This window comes from Thunnus albacares, chromosome 10 (genome assembly GCF_914725855.1).
Source record: "Thunnus albacares chromosome 10, fThuAlb1.1, whole genome shotgun sequence".
Classification (NCBI taxonomy): domain Eukaryota; kingdom Metazoa; phylum Chordata; class Actinopteri; order Scombriformes; family Scombridae; genus Thunnus; species Thunnus albacares.
Window position 1 is genome coordinate 2,143,354 of NC_058115.1, and position 18,696 is coordinate 2,162,049.

At 39.7% G+C, this 18,696-nt stretch overlaps 1 long non-coding RNA gene across 1 annotated transcript; it reads left to right on the forward strand.

Moving 5' to 3' along the window:
- The first annotated feature begins 230 nt into the window (after positions 1-230).
- Positions 231-15,178, forward strand: LOC122990513. Its single transcript, XR_006405391.1, has 3 exons — positions 231-911; positions 3,623-3,794; positions 14,506-15,178. It is a non-coding gene; the product is annotated as an uncharacterized LOC122990513 (long non-coding RNA).
- The last annotated feature ends 3,518 nt before the right edge of the window (positions 15,179-18,696 follow it).

Sequence of the window (18,696 nt, forward strand, 5' to 3'; positions counted from 1 at the left end):
TGTTCTAAGAAACCACATTCCAACTGACTTTGCCTGAAGGCACTTGCTGATAGATACTAGTGGAAGTCACTTAACTGCACCAGTTTTTGCCACACATAAGTACTGCTGAGAAGTGTCTTAAAGCCTTGTATTTATGATAACTGTATTCTTTTATCAATAGGTGCATACATTTTGACAAGTCTAAACAATTTTTGGGAGATGAATGACCTTCCAAAACACTTTAGCCAGCTTTATGGTGAGGGATTTTTGGTATACAGCATCCACGGTCTCATTTACCTCTGTGAATACACAGAATATATAGTACCTTAGTACTTTATCTTTCCACAGGAAGTTGAAAAAGGTTGTCCAATTGGGCCATGCAGTCTTTTGACTCACGTCATAAGCAGGTTATCAGAGAAAGATAATGCGGCAGTCATGATGTTGAATTTCAGGCAGCTCAAAGACTGGATATATGTATGGCCCAGTGCCTGATTTTTTCTCACAGCAAGTCTGTCAGCTTAAAGTTCTGGTTATGGATGGTGTGGTTGTGAAGCTCAAGGAGAAAGATTCTTGCATAAAAAAATCATAACAAGGTGGTTTTAGTTTAAAACACTTGAAGAACAAAGAACAGTGTACATTGTAGGCAGGGACTATAAAACCCTCTTTGAATATCCAAATGACTCTAAAGAAATAGGAATTTGTGTGGTATAAGGAACTTTGTGCTTGAAAGTAGTGTGCAGAAATAGGTTGCCATCATCAGCGTCATCAACACTGGTCTTCCGGGGCTTTAGCCAGGAATGTTTTTTGACTAGACAGAGGAAAAAAAATCTATAATCCCCAACTTGCACCATGGCATGGACGTACGGCGTGAAATGCTGCTCCTGCTTCTTGCTGTCGGGCTCACACAGCAGTAACAACACTACGCCAAAAAGGTAAGGTATAAACAAAAGTCCCACTAACGACCATGCTGCTCCTAGATCTGAGAACCACTGGTTTATTGACTAATGTAGCTACACGAACCCCAACTACAGATCTGTGATATCTGCTGCTGGTGAATTCTGACATTTTGCTGTAGAAGGTGGCTAAGCTAACGTTACCAGTACACATCAACAAGCTAATTAGCATAGAATATCTGATAATTAGCCAGCTAGCTTACGTTAGCGGCTGCATCAATTAGCTCCTGGTACGTATGTAAAATTATGCTACCTTTGTTTGATAGTTGGTCAAAGCTCATCATGTGCGGGCCATCCAATTTCAATGTATTTTGCTTGATAGATGGATATATGAAATATATTTTGCCAAGAAGGGAGCGAGCAGACTGGCAAGAGGAAGAGAGAACACAGGTTACCTATTCATAACACTTTGAGTGTGACAATAATAATAATAATAATACATTTGAAATAAATTTAAATTTGAAAGTGCCTTTCACAAACTCAAGGACACCACAGTGTAAAAAATGTTGTAAGAAGTAGATTAAAAAAGACTAAAAACCTTACTGTCTGTCAGAGGCTCTAATGGGTTGAGTTTGTTAGAGGCAAGACTGAGGCATCTTCTAAAGACAGTTTTGATTAGTAACTGAGTCTTCTTTGGTAACAGTTCCTCTGTACTGTAATTACCTTATCTGTGGTGTGTAGTACTATATATATGTACAGTACAGTTCCAAGCTCCATCCAGGAAGGCACATCAGTCCCAAGTATTGTCAAGAAAGGCACAGCGCAGCAGTCCCATGCTCTACCCATACGGCACAGTACTGTCAAAAGCCAATGGAAGGTATTACAACAAGATGTTGATCAGTACATAAAATTTGCCAGTTATGATGTAATTGTAGATGTTCAAATTTTCATTTTTCACTTTAAGTACTTCTTCTGTTTCTTTTTGGAAATAAAACTTTGCAAGCCCTATCTGCTAATTAAGATCACATGATATGATTGAAAGCTCCATAACAGCTACTAAATGAACTTAATGGTTAGACTGCTTTCTTGACTGTTTTAAACTTGGTCAGTGGGTGCTGCCGAAAAAGCCTGATGGGTTTTATACTCAACATGCAATATAGGCTGCATGCATATATATACCCATTTACATCTGTATGTATGTATGTGGGTTTGTCCTTCACATATCTTGAGAACCGTTCATCCAATCTACTTTACACCTGGCGGGTGGATGGCTGGGGAAACAAGGAAGTGCAGTGTCGATGTGTGAAGTTGTCTGGATGAGCGGTTCTCGAGAAATATATAAAAATACCTCATAAATAACGATTTGCTTCTTCTGCCCATGGGGTCAACAAACATAAATACGGACAGTGCCACTCTGCTATTGCAACCCACATTGCAGGAAAATGTGCTGGAAAACTTTCTTTGAGAGAGAGAAAGCCTGAGAATGACAGAAATATGTTCTTTTCTGATTGTTTCACAGCAGTCACATTCTAAAGCACAAACAAACAACCATCAAACACTCAACAGGTGATTATTGAGAAGACAGACACTCTTTTGGTGTAATTTGGACATGCGACATATTTAATATTAATTAACTTTGAATAAACAGGTGAACAGCTAGCCAGTCAGCTCTGTGTCTTGAGTGCAGTGGGGGCTGTTTGATATAAACACCGTGACATCACAGTGGGGTGGGGCTTCTGTGCTTTGACTTGCTCAACGAGACAAAGACACACATCCTGCTCAATTAAACTGCCTGAGAAGGAAGATCGAACACATTGCTTCTATGGTTCAACCACAGTTTAGTCTCACTGGATTAAAACCATTTAATTTATTAAATCCTTATTGTTTGAATTGATACATTTGTCAATTGATAAATATATGTGTTGATTCTTGAGAAATAAGAAGCAGTCAGCATGTTTTGAATGGGCACTGCCCTGGTATATGTACAATACTGATGGGAGATGTTTTCTTTCTTTTTTTTTTTTTCCTTATGAAAACCATCATACCATCAAGTTCTAAATAGTCATTGTTTGCCACAAGCCAAATGACCAGACCTTCACCTCTGCTGCAGCGGAAGACCCACTCACACAACACTAAATTTTCCTTCATTCTTCTACTGCTGCTGCCTGAGTGTGTGTGCCTGCTCATGTGTGAGAACAGGTTCTGGAGGTGTGTTTTTGTTTTGCTGTATTTTTAAGAAAACTCTTCAACAAGTGAAGAACCCAAGTCGCTCAGAGTTCACTGCCTATCAGAGAAAATCAGATCTTCTCACCTTAATCTTGGCAGCACATAACAACATCACATCTTAGTAGACAAAGACAGGCAACAATTGTCCTTTGTGCATCCTGATATTCTTTTCTTCCAGTGAGTGATAAATAATCTGAGGAGAGAGCATCTCATTGATCCCTCAATCCCTCAAGAGCTGAGGGACGCCCATCTCATGGAAACAATGTTTGGCACACAGAGAGGGGAGAGACAGGGAGGCGGAGGGGGAAATGGAAAACAAAAACATGATGAAAAACAGAAAGAGAGAGAAAAAACACATCAGACGATGGATTTTGAAATTGCCTCGTGCCAACTCTGCTTATTATATTTCACATCTCATTATGTTGCGGGGGCTTTTCTTTTTTTTGGGGGGGGAGATGGCTGTTTGTCAGCCGCTGTGACTGGAATAACAATAACAGCGGCTTGCTTTTCTGCTTCATTTGCAGAGAGAAAGACACACAGGAACTTGTTCCTGCACTGCCTGTGACATGAACACAGATGAGGTCTCATGTAAGCGGAGACCTCAACCAGAAAAACAGCACTCTACTGTACCTTTGTCCTGCTGCTGTTTAACAGCTCAGGAATCTTGATGCCGAGCTGTAGAGGTAACTGTCTGAGGTAAATGTTGTTCTATCGCATTAAGTGGAGTGTAGGAGTGTGATAAACATGGACATTAGAGCCCTTTTCAGGCATGGAAACTGTAACACTGCTGCTTCATCTGTCTGTTAAAGTAATGGCTTTTTTAGCATCCAAACATAGGTGCCCATTATGTAAATGTTCTGTAATGGCTCTATTCAAACATGACCGGGCAGACAAGGATAGAACTGCAATACTTGTGGTATTTGGCACCTATAAGCGGAGAGAGGGAAAATGATGATATGAAAGAAGAAAAACAGTTTCAGGTCTCTCACAGGCTCCATCAGTTATTGATTTTAAAATGTAGCTTTCACTTTATTGTTTTTTTTCTGTGGTTTAATCTCACCAGTTTAACCAAACCGAATTATAAATAATACATTCTGTATTCATGAAGCAAAACTATTTTTTTCTGATTTATAAACGAACGGGGGGTACTGGCAACTGCTTTACAGCAGCCGTAATAGATTTAGATGTGTTATGTTTGCATATAAAACATATAAAATGATGTTAGTATTATAATCCTACACTCCACCTTCATCTCAGCTGATTTCCTGTTCTGAAACTGCTGTACTGTACTGTACTGTACTGTTCTATACCTTTATGTTAGATTACCAATCTTTTATAATAGTCCTCTGTGCTATTACCTTGTTTCAATTTAAACAAACTGTCTAATTTTCAACAGAAAAATACTTATAGATTTTTTCCCATTCAGCATATTGGTATTTTAACTCAAGTCCTTCAGATACCTCGTAGGGTGACTAAGAAATGTACAGCCATGTTGACAATAGCTAGTCTACATGTTAAGGGAGCAGAGAAGAACGCCTGGATCTTGTCTGTCAGGTGCTTCCAGACTGCACACTGTGCACAGTACAGCAAAGCCACTGAGGCGTTTCTATTGCGGTCTGCGGTCACCTTTAGTCATCTCGACAGTGGAAAATAAATGCTCATACATAGCAGTGAAGACACTGAAGAGCAAACTTCATTTCGAGGATATTAGGCATAATCTTCAGTGCCTTTCAGTGTGCTGTATGAACCTTATAGATCCTCAACTTTTGCTTTGTGGCCTTGATCTATTTCTATCTATTATAAGGTGCACACATAGGCAATGTTGTGTGAGCTTGATGTCTGCCAGGCATCATCTCCTTCCTAACTTGCATCTTGTCTTGAATTAATTACTGGAGGAGAAGGAGAGTGGATCTATTTTCTGATATGCATATTTACTGTTGCATATTTAGATGAACAGTCTACCACTATATGGATGCAGTCAGTCCTTGTTACATAACCTGTCTTTACTATACTCTTATAACTAAGGTTGTATTAGCTAAGCTGTGATGTAAAGAAGAGATGTTATAGAAACAAAATAATTACACTTGATTTATAAACTTGATACCAGTTCAGTGTGTGTGTGTGTGTGTGTGTGTGTGTGGGGGGGGGGGGGGGGCAAGCATTAAGCTGGGGGCATGGATTTTTTGCTGCTGCTCTGGCTAGAAATCATAGCTAAAAATCAGAAGGTGAATAGTTCACCTTCTGATAACTTGAACTGGGGAGGAAGACAGTTTTCCTGCTGCTAATATAGTGTCATTTGGAAGTAGAGAAATCAGATGGCATAGAGTAGGACAGTAATTAAACCAAGTGGTGTAGTCACAACACAATGAAAACATATTTCCATATGCTTGCAAAACACAACATCCTATAGACGACAGAGAGGTGATGGAGCCATGGTACACCCACAACAAAACACTGCTGGATCCAGTGGACATGCGGGTTAGACTACAATCCAACAGCTGCTCAAGTCACGTTAGAAATGACAAAATGCCAGGTTGAGACTTTATGAATTTCTATTTTTGCTGGTTATTTATACTGCGAGCAGATGGTGTGAATGAAAGCTAATATCAGGAGACGGATGGTCTGATGATCATAGTGGGAAACGTGATGCAGGTGCTTATTCAAGCAGAGACCAACAAGTAAAAATTGCCACGTCTGAAAGGCACGTTGACCTGTGAAGTTTTTTCAGGCACAAAACTCTTTACACAGTGAGTGAGTTATAGAGGATTCTTTTCTTTTCTTGAATACAGCTAAATCTCAAACACTGGCTATATACCTTAACACAGGAAGATGACTCAAGCATGATTTTTGAATGAAATTTCTGTCAGAATAGATACTAAATGAATAGAGAGACTAAAATTAAAATGGTTCTTTGTATTTGTTCTATATTTTCATTTTGTGTCGAAACCTCTCATTCAGCACTTACGACACTGTAGTGCATTGAAACATTCTTCTTATAGGTCTGTTAGTCAAATGCTGTAAAATGAAGCTTGATCCTTCTAAGAAAGTTTGGTGTTTCTGCAACAAATAGTACAGAATTATAAATGATAAATAAATATTAATAAAAAGAGGCAAACAAAATCCCCAAGGTGTCAAGAGTATAATAAGCATAAATTTGGAAACATGAGGTGCTAATGTGGAACACTCTTGTGTCGAATTATTTTCTGTCATCGGGTTAAGAAGCAATTTCATTCATTAATATGGATGTTATGCAAATAGTGTATGTTACCTCTATATTAAAAAAAATACACTGCCTCATTTTGTTAAAGCACCCAATGGTGCTGAAAATGTCCAGGATCAAACTAACCTAGGAGCAGCCAGACTGTTGCCATGATTTTCAGTGTTTAAAGGAAAATTCCAGTTTATTCGAACCTGATGTATTTCCCATAAATACATCGGGCTCTATGTGTCATGCTAATTTTTCTCTCTCTTGCTCCGTTATAGAGATTCTGGCAATTCACAAAAACACATTTATTCCACAAAACAACAATCGTCGGGAGGCAAGCTTCTGAGACTCGTACATCTCTCCAAATACACATGATTTTGCATGAGTCGCTTCAAAAGTTTGTTTCTGAGTCTGAACGAATGTAAACACAGAAACTAGCCGCCTGTAGCAGCATTATGGCTAGCGGCATAGGGAATAGGGGTGTGACCGAATACAAATACATTATTCGGCAAAGCACAAATAGTGGTTTTTTTTTTTACGAATATTTGCTTCATACAAATATTTTAAAAAAATATTTGTTAGTTAGAGGTCTGTCTGCAAAGTTTTAGTTCAGTAGTCAGCACAGTCATCTATGATCTGGGAGAATCCAGTTCGAGACCCAGTTTGGGGACCTCCTTCATTAGGTAGTTTATTCATAAACATTTATTGTAACACTTTAATTTTCTAAAATCAAAAGCGTACTAAAAGCAAAAACAGGATTTGTAAGCCTCTTTCCACTTTTATTCGAATACAAATACAAATAATTTTTGCTGCCTCAACAAATACAGATACAAATACAAATACTGGACTCTCTGCACATCCCTAATAGGGAACTACATCTGAAGCAGTTTGCTAGCTAACCAAACCACCCACATACTCATCCATATATGCCAGTTACATGTATAAGGCTGACTTCCACTGCAGTTAGACTGCGTGTGCAATGACAGATTATTCTGTGGATTATTATGAGGACGATCATGAGTCATTTCACTTTGACTGGCCAACTATTTGAGCCAGAGTACACAGAGAAGAGATAAAACAAATGGAAGAGGAAAGTCAAAGAATGGAGGCAGAAAGGCAACAGGACCACCAGGAAATACAACGTACAATACCAGTTACCTCAGAGAACCTGCTGGTGTTCCTGCAGTCACTGCTCTCCTCCTCTGCTGAGTGAGGAGGAGAATTTTTTCTGACCTGTTGCTGCCAGACCGGAAAATCTAAGAAGTGCCCATGGATGAGAGTAATCCCAGCTGTGTAACTACTACAAGTAAGGGATAATCAATGACTAGGTGTGCGTTAAATGGTTTTAAGGCATGATGTGGAAGTAAAGTACGATCCTCCGCTAAATGCCTTAAAACCATTTAACGCACACCTACAAGTTGATTATCTGTCTTATACCATGGTCATTTGCCAACAATATAAAATAAAAGCATTTGCAAATTTTTAGTGAGAGTTTTGCACTCAAAATCAATAGGTTATGAAGTGTTGTCATGACAACTTGCCACACTGTACTTGACGCCAGCCTGAATTGAGGCATAAAATTCACGTAAAGTGTAATTAAGCATAACTGCAGAGTATGTCTCCAAATCAGTGTTCTCTTGTTTTTGGTAGAGAAAGTCTCTCAGTATATTAACAGCCCAGTTTGTTGCCTTTTTTGTATTAATCTCATCCTTCTCTTCCTCTATTGTTTTAAGCTCCTCAGGTGTCACTTCCTTGTGCTGTTTTTCACTTGGTTTCTTCTCCATTTCTTTTTCCCCTGCTGCATCCCATTCTTCAAAACTTCATAATGAGTAAGCTATGACAGCTGTGCTCTTAAATGTTGCTATGGTTACAGTTTGGGTAGCGGACTAATTTAGAACGGTAATTAAATTTGAGCCAAACTACGTGTGCAATACACAGTTTTAATGCACACCTGCCGGCCAATCAGAAAAGCGTATTCACCCAGACCATGATATAAATAGATTTACAGCATTTATGAACATTGTCGTACTGGAGACTGTTTCACATCCACAAAATCAACTGGATGAAAAGAAAAAGGTTGGCTGGACCAAATGCTCAGCTCCACACTGCGAGAAACGTGATTTCAACATGTATGCGAGGAATTACAGGAAGTCTCTATTGTTAAGCTGTACTCCATGAAAACTGCACAGTGTGTATCTTGTCATTTTATCCTTGCAACTTGCAGACATGAACCATTTTATTTAACTACTAAATTACTACCCATCTAGCAGGAACAGATGCTGAGATATCCACAGGGTCCATGTATAGCCTGTGTATCTTTTGGTCATTCGATTTTTCATTTTAAAATACAAAAATTAAAATTGAAATACAAGGCCCGTTTTTCTATTTAGTGGTCAAAATTTTAAAGATGGTGTGATTTTCGTTTTCTATTTTGAATAACAAAAAATAAAATCATTAGAAAACAGAAACAAAAGGCCCGTTTTTTCATATTCTGAGACCAGATGTGGTCACTTACAAAATAAAAGTGGAAATGAGGATGGAGCTGTGTAGAAAAAAAAGACAAAAGTATGGTGCTGTGTAACTGACCGTGATACATAGACATGGAGTAGGATGTTGTATTCTGTGTCTCAGGTAAGAAGATATGACTGCAAAAACTTAGTTGTATATTTAAGGTAAAAAAAAAAAAAAAAAAAATCATAAAGGTATAGCTAGCAACTGTTGTGTTACCATTACCAGCTACGTTGGAAATCACTACAACTATGTATCTCTGCTATAGTATCTTTATTAGCAGCCTCGTGTGCCACCTGCACTGTATTGAATAACTAACATGTCTCGTCCTGAAACGCTGCATCTGTGAGGGTAAGGCGTCTGAGGCCTGGGCCCCCAGGAGACTCAACAGTGGTTTGTCGTTGGTCTCTTGTTTGGGTCATATAGGACTTACATGGGTGCGTGTCATAACTCATTCAGGCTGCTAAAGGCTTTGTCTTGGTAAAACTCCCCAGAACCAGTGATTCTTCTTTGAGAGTAAGTCTCTGAGAAGTTTGTCTTTCTCTGCGAGCTGTGGGATGAACTTTCCCAGCTTGTTTACCATTCCCAGGAAGCTGTGTAGCTCACTAGGTGTTAGATAGCTCTGCTATTTCTCTGGCTGCCACTGTTTTGACTGGGTATGATTTAACTCCTGCCTTTGAGATAATGAGGCCCAGGACTTTAACTTCTCTTCGTGACAGATCACATTGCTCCATGTTGAGGGTTATGCCTGCTTTTTCTGCCTTCATCAACACTGCATGAAGATGGGAATCATGCTCTTACTGTGAGCACCCCAGATAAAGATCACAACTCTCTCTGTCCACTGCATGTCTCTCTTTTCCTCACTGTGTCTCCACGCAGGTTGCTGTACTGCTGTTTCACTGCTTCTGTCTTCTGTGATCTCAATTGCTCTGCAATGTTCAGCCAATGTGTATAAAGCAGTCAAAAATGAGTCCACAGTTTCATTTTCTCCCTGTTTTCTTATGTTAAAATGTTCTTAACAATTAAGAAGCCATGAAATCCATCTCTTAATGCAGCATACTGCTGTTGCTGTGTGTCGGACAGGTTCAGTTTTTTCAGCACGTTGGAGGAGGAGGAGGTTGTTTACCTGGTTTTCCTCCGTGGCTGTGTGGAGGCTTCTAACTTGTCGAAAGCGCTCAACCCTCCTGATCCATTTCTCATATTCATGGGGTTTGGTGAAGTCGAATGGCTCCGGTGGCTGAATGCTGAATGTAACACTCGGCCCAGGAACTGGTCCTCCACCCGCGGCTGCTCCTGCTCCATCAGCAGCAATGCTAACAGCTTTTTTTTTGTTCGACTAGGCTTCTACCCAAACACAGGTGACCTTCTCTCTGGATAGACTATCCCGCTTCTGACACCATGTCGTGCTATCAGCTACACGGGAAATCACTATGACTGTGTATCTTTAACAGCCTCAAATGACACCTGTACTGTATTGAAAAGCTAACATGCCCCTCCCAAGAATCCCCAGAATGCCCCTGTGCATGTACTATGTCACATTCACATAAACCATTACACCACAGCTAGCCTTTAGCCTAACCCCACCAAGTTAGTGGAGTTAGTTGTTGGGGAATTCTTCGCCAGAAGTCCATCTCGTCATGGATCATCCCTTTAACAGTGTGTGACAAAGTGGGTGAGAACACACCATTTGTCCCCATGTTCACCATCAATGCCATATAGTTTATTAATTTAACCATGCTTATTAATTGTTTGTTTAGCCATAGGTCCATCATTAATCTGTAACTTGCAGACACATACTGTCCTGGGTTTGTTTATGATTAAATTGTGTTAAGTTATTTACATTGATTATGATCTGTTTATGTATGGTTGCAGGTTATATGGTAAGCTGTGTGAAGGTGTTTCTACTTGGAGGTTAGTAAGATTGGATAATTTTATCACTTTGGATTTACCTGCAGAAACGGTACAGCCCAGATTGATGTTGCTGGACCACTGATGGAGTCCATATAAGGAGTTGCTTTTTGGCTGTTAGGGGGTTCGGACATCAGTGTAGTTGTGTGCACGTGATGTTAAGTTAATATAAGTTGTGTTGTAATGAGTTGAGTTTTGATCAGTTATGCCAAGTTAACTGTTTAGTTTTTTTGTTTTGTTCATATTTTTTGGTGAGTGTGTACCATGGTGTCACTTTTTTTTATTTCCAAATACACATTTTTATTCTCTCTAACCAAGGTCATCTGTGTCTCATCCACTACAATTAATTACATGTACTGATGCAAACCTTTGTGTTACAGCCCATGGTGTAATGATACAGTAACAAAGACAATTTTAAAAGCATTAAAGTTGACTAACCCAATAGATCGAGAACACTTTAAGGACAGATGGGGACACACACACACAGAATAGTTTTTTTCATTTTGTTTTTTTTAAGAGTTCATCAAGGAGCCAGTCTTCACACAGCGTTGCCAAAGCATTATTGGCTGCAAAATGTGTGTGGAACAGTGGCAAGAGATCTCTGTGCACTGTGCAAAATGTAGAGGGAACACCGCAGGCAGCAACATATTTGAAGTTAATGGTCTGTCAGAGGCATTTTCTGTTCTGAAATCCCTTTTTGAAGAGGAGTAACATTTTGCACTTTTATACTCACAAATAGTTGTATGTGTTTGTTTTATCGATTTAAAAAATTTGGTTGAGAGTTCTTGTACTAGTGATGTGAATGTATTTACATGTTTGGGCTGGATGATGTCATATATAAGGGCATAATCCCTTTAGAGATGTGGGACATAGACGTGTGTGCATGTGCATGTTGGCTCTCACACTCTCACACACACACACACATACACACACACAAATCAAAGATATGGCAGGTTCATACCTCGGTTATAGCTTTTACCATCTCTACCTCCAAATGTGCGTTGGAGAGTCCCATCAAGCTTGAGCCATTTTCAGCACAAAATCTCCTCACATTTCTTGCAGAAAATCCTCTTGCGCCCCTACTTTCATGTGATTCGCGTGCAGAGATTTCTGTGGATGACAGGCCTTGTTTTTGCCATGTCTAAAATCATATCAGAGTAGGGTTCCAAAGACATTTTAGCCTGGGCTGAAGCATCACTGGCAGACTGGCAATCCTACATTTGGCACTCTTGATGACCACACTTGGTCTCAGAATATGAGAAACTGAGCCTTTTTCTGTTAATGATTTCTAGTGATTTTGTTTTTTGTTATATGAAACAGAAAATGAAAATCAAACCATTTTTAAAATTTCGCTCGTCTCTTTTTCATCATGAAATAGAAAAACGCCTTGTATTTCAGTTTTAATTTTTGTACTTTAAAACTAAAATCAAATAACCACTCGTTTCTTTATTTCTCAATACCCATTTCTGAGGGAAGGAAAATCGAATGACCTAAAGAATCTGCGTACCTTCGTCTCAGTCGATTTCCTATTCTGAAATGAAAATCAGAAAATGAAAGACGGCTTTTTTTAATTATTAATGTTTGTAACAACGGAAATAGAGCCGTCTTCCATTTAATTTTGTCCTCAAAATAGAATTTTGTGTTGTTTCCTTATTATTGATTTTCATATAGTGAGTCAAACACAAGAAATCCAGTTTGCATTACTACAGAATGCAAAATTGGGACGATTTTAAATGATATTTTACCAAAACCAGACGCACAGTCATTAAGTCAAGAATTAATATAAGACAGTATCCAATTCACATTATGGATCTGCATCAGTCAAGTACACCTAGTAAACACACACCATCTGGAAGCATCCGGTATATTGTTTATTTCTATAGTAACAATAAAGAAATTATAGCAATTTGTAATTGTGAACTGAACACAGCTGAAGGTATGGTGGGAATGGCTTTCAGGGTTGTGGACTGACGAGGAGACCCGCATATATTCTTGATATTTATCTTAACGAGATGCATTCATATTTATCAAATTGATCATATGAATAACAGTTGGCAAGAGCAAGCACTCTTCTGGTAAGCCTGCTCAACTGTGTCAGCACCAAGGGTTGCATTGTATGCCTCAGCCTAATGCTTATCCCACACACACAGTGAACCAGTATCAACTTTATTTATCAAGTGTTTTGTTTCTGTAAAATCTCTTCTTTACATCACTGGTTAGCTAATAAAACCCAAGTTACAAGAGTATAGTTAAGACAGGTTATGCAACAAGGACTCTGATTGCATCCATATAGTTGTAGGCTATTTATCTAAATATGCATATCAGAAAATGGATCCGCTCTCTTCCAGTAATTAATTCAAGACAAGATGCAAGTTAGGAAGGAGATGATGCACAGGCAGACATCAAGCTCACACAACATTGCTGCGTGTGCACCTTGTGACACAGAAATCTGAAAGCAGACGTTTTACAAGCACACAGAAGCAGCCTGAGTGTGAGGAGAAGTGCTGAAGGTGGAGCAGGAAATCTGTGGATGCAACAAAACATCTGAATGCAAGCAAACGGTCTGAGCAGAAGCAGGGGCTATTTAAGTGCAAGGGCAGGGTTTGAGGAAAAGCATTACAAAATCTGAATGTGAAAACAATAAATCATGCTCTCAAATTGAAAGACCACGACCTTGAATAAAGATAGGAAAAAGAGCCCCACACCTATGCAGTTAGCCATAATGGCTGCTGCAGGCGGCTAATTTCTTAGTTCAGACTCAGACACACACTTTTGCAGCGATTCATGTAAAAATCAAGTGTCTTTGGACAGATATAGGAGTCTCAACAGCTTGCCTCAGTAATCATTGTGTGCGTGACACATAGAGTTACAATGGCCACATTTGTGGGAAATACATCAGCTTCAAATAAACTGGAATTTTCCTTTAAGGATCCACTTTGTACACTGAATGATTCAACTCAAACTCCTCCTTGTGAGGTAACAAATGGTATAACAACATCATACTACTTCTGCCTTTGTTACCTATTGCCTGACTAAGGTTGTCAGACAGGAAAACATGAGCAGACGTTGTTTTAAACATTTGAAAAATTACCAATGCTGTGGTTTTCCTGGTTTTTCTGGTTGTCGGGATAAAAAAAATGACCATTGACTGATGTCACTTTTGTGAATTTAGGATGAGAATTCAGCTGACACAGAGAGAATTAACGTTAGTTCTAGCTATTAGCTGCTAATTGGCAACTATTAACACAGTGGTGACACTTGCTACATACAGTATAACAACCATATAACCACATACAACACAATGTTTCCATTGAATCAGCATTACGTTTTGGCGGCATGGGGGCAGCAAAACAATCTGTAAACATAACAGTGACATACTATCACTGTGTTAAGTTAATATGACAAATGTGTCAGCAGTTGCCATTTACACATCCAGCAGACACAGAGCAACATAGCATTCATTTGGTAACATGAAAGTAAATCCAATCTTACTCTTATTTTAGCCCTGTTTGGTTTTTCACCAAGTCCTCAGGAAAAATGTCTGTTTCTTTAGAAGCCAAATGTTCTACTTTTGTTTCAGACAAATAAAATGTGGACCAGTGTATGTTTCCATCAACTACCTTTAAATACAAGTGGATGGAAACATAGCTACAGAGTTAGATAAACTTAATACTCCACTGCTCTCCTATTCCTTCACCTTTATTGATTGTGCCACTCTGTTTGAGTTCTGCACCAAAATAATGAAAGCAGGGCAAACTGATAATCTGCCTCTCTCCTTTTTGTCAGGTTAAAGTCAATCTCTTGCTCCCAGTGCCAATAAGCAGGGGAGTGCCATAAACAAAAGGTGCTCTGTGTGTTGACTGATTGACAGATATGCTCCAGATGTGGAAATGATACTCAAGAAATCCTTCCAGGGGAGGCTGGACTCCAGCAAAGTAGCTGTCCCCTGTCTGATGGACGGCAGTGTTAGTGTTGTAATGAACTTCTTCTAAACTAGGAAGAGAAGTACTGCCAGACTGTCTGTCAGTCTTTCACCCAGCAACTCCAACGGATTGAAGGAGACAAAGGCGTTGGGCTGATTTTGTGCAGCCAGGGAGAAAAGCTGGGTGGCTCAGCTTGTGAAAGATACAGATGATGTGAAAGTTTCTTTTGCATTGTCAAACAAAGCAATTTTTCACACCTCATTGCTCAGTAATTTGATGAGGTCTGTGTGTGTGTAGCCTGAAGGGGCTCAGCTGTTTAGAGAGAGTATTAGCCATGGATGTTACAGTGCCAGCAATGTGTCCCTGACTGGGAGCAAACCTGCCCAACAAGGCCTCCCATTGGGCCTATTGTGTTTTTTAACCAGATGCCTATCATATGGTTTGGTATGAATGTGTAACTGTGTGAATGTGATCAAGGCTTTCCTGAAAAAGAGAGTATTGCTCTCAGTGAAAATTCCCCTGAGTAAATAAAGGTTGAAAAAAAAGTGTACAACAGGCAAACTGATGTTCATTTTTAGCCACACCACTAGAGCGGTCTGTCACTCACTGTCGTCCAAATTTAAATATTTCAGGTGGGCTGCCATGAAATTTGGTGCAGATATTCAAGGTCCTCAAAGGATGAATTGCAATGACATTGTGATCCTCCACTTTTAATCTAGCACCACCATCAGGTGAAAGTTTTCATACATCCAGTGAAAAATGGATGGATTGGCATCAGAGATCTCCTGACTTTCTCTCCCACCATCATGGATGGATTATCATAAAGGTTGGTACAGACCTCCATGTCCAGTACTTTGGTTAATGGCAAAATACCTGCAAACCTAATGACATTCACATCAGTACTTTGTCTTTAGTGCTGATTCGCAAATGTTAGCATGATAACAAACTAAGCTAAGATAGGGACGATAGTGAACAAGAACTGCCTGATTATTACTATGTGATTGTGAGCATGGTACAATGCTGTTGTTAGCATTTAGCCTCACGGAGCTGCTAGCACGGCTGTAAACTCTTGTTTATAAGTGGGCCTGAGCCAAGATAAATAGAACAATTTCCCATACACTCAGATGTTCTTTTAATCCCTTTGAAATGGAATTTGCATTTTAGAGTGCATAGAAAGAACTGAGCTTCTCCTTTCAGTTAGCAAATACAGACCACTGCATTCAGGACTGGATTGACATCACAATGGACTGAGCACCTCTTAAAGTTTTAAGAGCAAATGAAGACCCACGTTGCAATGCAGCATAAGGACTCTGGTGTTTTTACTGTGTTTGACACACAAGAAAGGTAAGACATGCTTGACAAAGTGCCATTAAAACTGTTCACGACATGATGTATAGCACTGGCAACTTTCCAAGCAATCTCACTGTTATAACACTGCTATGGAACAGTGCAGAAACAATGCACACACATATACACACAAAACACCATGCTACTAAACACAGAAAAATAGCATCACAGATGTTCCCTCCGCCACTTAACACTTTACTCAGCACTTTTCCTCTTTCATTGAGTTTTAAACGAGCAGCCACATGGAGGTAAATGCCAGCTCCCACCTGCACCCTCCAATTTCTGCTATTCCAAAGACATAACAATAACAGCTTTGCTATTTAGAAGTGGCTTGGTACAATCTCATCCCATAATAGAGGAAGGGGTAGGAATGGTGATAGATCTGCCCTGCATATTCCGGCTAACGGGAGGGGCCGTTATCTGCGAGAGCTTAACTGAAGAGTTCCAGATAGCTAGAGGCAAGTTAGAGTCTTCAGAATACATTCATTAATCATGACTAAAGTGTTTTATTGCAACAATGGAAGAGAAAGAGGGGAGGGAAGTGGGGTGTCTCTGTTCCAAAAAAACTGACATCAATGTGTATGACTGAGCTGGGACACCATTCTATTAATGAAAAGGAAGGAATAGACGTGTTTAAGCATTATTGCCCCATAATGCCTAACGCTATTTTGGATTTATTTTTCCCAACCACCCAAATGGCTCCCTGGGTGCTGAGCACACCCAGATAATGCCAGCGAGGAAGCAGAAAACCAATAATTCTGGCTGGGCCGTGGAGCTCAATTGGATTTACTGTCAAGCTCCTTCATCAGTTTAATAAAGTCCCTCTCTCCATCCCTCCATCTAAAATCCCCAGGGCCTTTGTACCTACAAGTCCACTGGCATTAGTCATTAAGGTAACTAAAGGAACTGCCTGTACTTTTACTGTCATCAATTAGGTCTCATTAAAAGTCTTTTGTTGCTGAAATTTGAACTGTCTCATGGAAGGACTTGTTTAGTTGCTTTTAGTGGTGTTTGTTTCAACAAAGGAAAAGGTAACTGTGTGTGCTGGCTGTGTACATTCAATGAATAGTTTAACATTTTGGGAAATACACTTATTGGCTTTGTTTCTGAGTGAGATAAGATGCTTGATACTTCTCTCCCTCTATCTGCGCGTTATGATTGCATGGCTGTAGCAAATCCTGAGGACACTGAAGTCAGGTCTTCAGCATATTTTTCTTGGAATCGGGGGTTTTCAGAATCTGGGGAGTGTTTACATTCTGCATCAGTGGATAGTTTATAGGCTGATTCCAGAACTTACTATATTCATATTGACCTAATTTTATGTCAGTAAATAGTTTGCTACTTAATTTGCAATATATCTCATGGTGATAAATGACAGAATGAACAAACATAAAACTTGTGTCACTACACTTATCTAAAGACTACTTTCTAGACCTAACACAACATCTACACTGCATCAGGACTGCCAACTCATGCACTGACCGAGACACTCACACAATTGACACTTTTCACACACTCTCACACCACACATCCGTTTTCTCATGTAGTGAAAAACAAATTCATAACTGATAACGTCATGGCGCGAAAAGTGGACACTGACAGATAAGACGGAGCAGCGCAGCATATCATGCAGCAGCAAGTTATTCAGACCATCAGGGAGAAAGCAAGAAATATATATAAAAATATTACATTGTAATTTATTCCCATGCATGCTGCTTAGAGTAATCTCATGCTCGGGCCACACAGCCTACCTCTACCTGAGCAGCGCGTGTGCATCACTGAATTGCTGTGTCTCGCAGGTCTGTGGTGTCTACACAGACAGCTGCTGCTACTGCCAGCTCTATCTTTCCACATAGAGTGTGACTTTAATAATGGTACTAAGTATGTGCACAACTCCAAAACTTGAGATCGTATCGGCTGCATGGTTGTGATAAAGACTAAACAAACCAAACAAAACAACGGCACTCACTGATCCATCTTCTTGTGTTTTTATTGTGGACAGATAACGAACGCGTTTCAGCGTAAAGCCATGATCAGCGACGGACGCTGATCATGGCTTTAAAAAAAACACAAGAAGATGGATTAGTGAGTGCCGTTGTTTTGTTTGGTTTGTTTGATCTTGATAACAGCCGTCAATAATAGAATGTTTCATATCATTTCATTATAAATTTCATTTATATTAAGTTTAGACGGAAAAAGTTTATGAAGTGTGTGCTCAATTGTCTCAATTGTGAAAAATAAATAATATGTGAGGTGAAAGCGGCTCTCTCTCTGACGGACATGGTGGAGTCTGGTTGGGGCTACTTCTCTGTCAGCCACATACACTCCTCACACAGGACAGGATTTTTTAAAAAATTGATTATACTGATTATTCTGCCAGTTAAACCCCAGCTGTCACCACTCCAAGTGAAGAAAATCCCTTCAGACAACACCAAGTTCCTCAAATGAGCCAAACACACCTCAACAAACAAACCAAAAAAGGAAAGTAACAACACCAAATCTCCGCCTGGGAGCAGGTGAAACAACAGGCGGAGTCCTGGTTTGAACTAATATCACAGAAAGCGACAGGAGTCCAGAGTCACTGACTCTCCGTGCTGGAGGCTCCCCTCCCCAGCATGCACTGCACAGGCTGACCTGCGTTGGTGACACTTCATGTCTGTGACATATTCTACAGATATAGATATTGAAACTATAGTGAAAGGTGTGA